Source organism: Octodon degus, unplaced genomic scaffold (assembly GCF_000260255.1).
Source record: "Octodon degus isolate 3935 unplaced genomic scaffold, OctDeg1.0 scaffold00045, whole genome shotgun sequence".
Classification (NCBI taxonomy): Eukaryota; Metazoa; Chordata; class Mammalia; order Rodentia; family Octodontidae; genus Octodon; species Octodon degus.
In genome coordinates this window covers 6,877,827-6,881,344 of record NW_004524621.1, presented here as the reverse complement: position 1 = coordinate 6,881,344, position 3,518 = coordinate 6,877,827, and the positions used below count along the sequence as shown (strand labels likewise).

General features: G+C 55.3%; 1 protein-coding gene across 7 annotated transcripts in view; it reads left to right on the top strand.

Moving 5' to 3' along the window:
* Positions 1-1,162: 1,162 nt before the first annotated feature.
* The window catches only part of Slc19a1 (solute carrier family 19 member 1), an 18,272-nt gene continuing 15,916 nt past the window's right edge, over positions 1,163-3,518 (top strand). For 3 of the 7 annotated variants that reach the window (XM_023715989.1, XM_023715994.1, XM_004631973.2), the window contains exon 1: positions 1,634-1,747. The gene's annotated coding sequence lies outside the window, so the exon portion shown is untranslated. The other 4 variants (XM_023715993.1, XM_023715992.1, XM_023715991.1 and 1 more) reach the window with 4 other exon arrangements.

The following is a 3,518-nucleotide window of genomic DNA, read 5'->3' as shown; positions in this document are numbered from 1 at the left end:
TTTCTGCTGTTTTGTCCACAGGGAGAATCCATGGGTAGGGGCCAGGTTGTCTTGGTGGCATGTGACCAGTGGATGCTAAGACCCCCTGTGGGGTGAGAGAAGGGAACTGCTTTGTCTGCATGGGGTAGGGGAGGGGAAGGGTCTTCCTACAATTCCTGCAGCTGATCCAGTCTGAGGTCTGAGAGGCACTGCCCAGATGCCTGGACCTCCTGAACACTGCTTTGGACACAGGACTGGAGACTATTGCCCAGAGAAGGTGCCCATTAACTTGAGTTTTTTTTTTGTGTGTGTGTGTGGAACCGGGGTTTTGAACTCAGGCCCTTGTGCTTGCCAGGCAAGTGCTTATTCTACCGAGCCATTTCCCTGGCCCTTAACTTGAGTTTTTAATTTTTAAAAAAATTTAAATTTAAGGGCCGCCAGATAGCTCAGTGGATTAAGCCACCTGCACAGGCAGACACAGGGGCTGGAGGCTCAATCCATGGCCTGTATGCTGAGATGTCCCAGTGTTTGGAAAGCTGAAAACAGGAGGATCACTACAAGTCCAACCTGTGTAGTGAGACACTGTAGACCTGGTACTAAATACATTAAAAAAGAAAATAAAATGACAAACTGAGAAAAATTTAAATTTATGTGTTTGGTATAGGGTTCTCACTCTGAAACTCAGAGGCAGGGCCAACACAGCATGGGGTTATGGGGATCAAACCCAGTCCTTGCGCTTGGCCAGACAAATGCTTAGAACACTGAGCTATCTCTGCTGTGCCTGGTGCCCAGTAACCTTGTAGGTACTTAAGTCCAGCAGGGTCAGCAGCTGCTTACTGGTTGACCTGGCCTGTCTCTTGCCTGGACCTGGTGTTCCCAGCTTCACCTGCTCAGTTTTATCCACCAGACTTCTTTGTGCCCACTTGCTCCACACTCCTACTGGCTTTGTTTCCCTCCTGCTGTGGGCTTGGCCTGCAGAACTGCAAAGGAATGAGGCATAGGCAGGGGCTTTTGCCAAACCTAGTTCTCCAGCAGCATGGCTAGCTGCCAGTGTCCCTCTGCGAAGCATTCCACCTGCTGGGCGCCGGGGTGGGTGGGTGGGGATGTGCATACTTCACAGTCCCTCCCATCTCAGCTTCCAGCCTGGTCAGCTGATGGTCAGGCAGGAGTGTGGCACAGTCATTCTGGACTCTTGGCTGGGCGGAGACACAGGTCCTAAGGAGCGCTGGACACATGGCTTCCAACCTGAGTCATGGCTAGGTTGCCACTGATGGGGGAGCGGGCAGAGGTGTCATCGGCACTCTGGAGTGGACTCTCGGTGGGATGGTTCGAGCTGTGGTAGGGGACTGGCGGTGATGACACATAAGAGGGTCGGGCCAGCAGAGGTCGCAGGGTGGAGGCGGGGGACGAGCTTGAGGGCACACGGGCAGAGGAGCCGCTGGAGAACACACGTAGGTCTGTCCGTGCCCCGAGGGCTCTTGCTATCACTTGGGAAAGTCCTAGGACCGAAAAGATCGCACCCGTAAGGGGCGTGGCGCCACAGGGTTTGTCCTTGCGGCTGCACACCCACCTCTGGAGTACCTTCTCTCAGGGGCGTGGTCACTGAGACCACGCCCGTCCCAGCAGGCCCCCCGCGCTCACCGCGCTGCATTGTGGGCGCTGTAGTCTGTGTGCGCGCGAACCGGAGGGCCGCGGATCGCACAGTCCAGGCTCTAGCTAGTCTGTGGGAACGCGATCAGCGCACGTGCGGGACTGCGGGGCACGTGGGGTAAGTGCGGGGTGCAGGGCACCTGTGATGAGTGCGGGTTGCGGGCCAGGGCGCGGTGGTCCCTGAGTGAGTGAGGGGTGCAGGCCGGGTGCCGGGGTCCCTGATTTCGGGCTCCGGCCCGTGGGTGAGTGCGCGGGGCGCGGGCTGGGGTCCGCAGTTTGCTGGGGTCTCTGGGGGCTGAGCTGAGTAGGCTCAGCCGCGCCTAGAGCTCGGAGAGGCAGAATCGCCGCGGCTTGCCTTCTGTAACTTCCCGCGTGGCTGCCAGGTGGAGGCCTTGAGCGCCGCTTCCCCCGCCCTGTCTTCTCTGTGGAGGCCCTTTCCCGCCCAGACCCTTACCGGCAGAGGAACCGCGTGGACCCGCTCAGCCTTCTGCCTGCCCTGCCTCCTTCCTCACGTGCTGTGAGCTGGCGAGCCCCCGCCCACCTGGGCCTGGTACGCCCCATTGTCGGACCGGAGGTTGTAGATGCTGGACAGCTAGAACAACTTCCTCTTGGAGCAGTGCTTGGCCCTGGTCCTACAGACTGGAGGCGTCTCAGACCTGGACAATGGCCTGCTAGTCTAGTCATTCCTCAGTGGTCTTCCAAGGTCTATGGCACAGGAAACCAATCCCAGGGCTTGTCCCCATCTGCATCTGAGAACTCCTGGAGAGTCAGGAGGGTGGCCCAGCCACATACTACATCTTCACAATATTCACCTTGCCTGTGTCTGTGCTCTGCCACTGCATGGCCTTAGGATACAACTGGAATTCCAGAATGCAGCTATTGCTCAACTTCCCACAGTGAGGATGGAGTAAATCCTCAGGTCTGCTTGCTGGGCCATCCTGTGGAGAAGTGACCTCACCCAGGGAAACTTGAGGAGTCCCCACCATCCCTGAGTAGCTCAGTAGGATGCAAGACCCTCTGGCCCAGTGCAGCTGCCTATCTTCTTTACCAGAACAGATGCCCCTGCAGGCGACAGAGTGCTTTTGCCTGGGACCTTTAACCCAGATGTGGTTCTTTGTGCTGGGCCAGCTGAAAATAGGGTCATCCCAGGGCATTTAGACCTGTAGCATTTATACCCAGAAGCCTTAATTATATTCACCAGCTTTGAGAGGGTCAGCGTGCTTTTTTCTTTGCCATTATTAACTGGCAGCTGTTCTAAAAATGTAAAGAACATCCTGGGCTTTTTTGAGAGTGTAGCTGGTTTAAAATAAAAGACTGCTTTTTTTTTTTTTTTTTAAATCTTGGACTTGTAGGAAAATGAAATGTATGGGGGTGCACCAGTGCTCCACATTGCCCTAAGGACAAGTACTAGAAGTAGTCAAGAGGAACACTGGGTTCCACCCTTATGGCCCCCTGGCTGGCCCAGGACTTTTCTTAAGTTGCCTGGAAAAGGCTGAAACTCATACAGCCCAGCCCAACCCTGCCACCTACTTGTTGGTGGTGTCCATGCTCTGTTTCTGCAACTGCAGACACCTTGCAGGGATCTTGGTCTTTCCTTCCTGAGCTAGCCTGCATCTTAAGGACAGCTGGTGGCTGTGCTGTGGAGAGGGAGGGATTTGAGTCTTAGATGTGTGACCTGACTGGGAGTGACATGGTTTCCTCAGGTAATGTAAATTTGATTGGAGGGAAAGTGGACCATGGAGGCCCTGGCTGGCCCTTCGTGCCTGCACAAGTAGCCCAGAGAGGAGCTGAGAACCAGGCTGTTCTGCCTGGGCTTTAAAAGGCTGTTCGTGTACACTCAAGTTTAGACTTGCAGTATACAACATTTTTTCCATGGGGCCAGTGTTGAA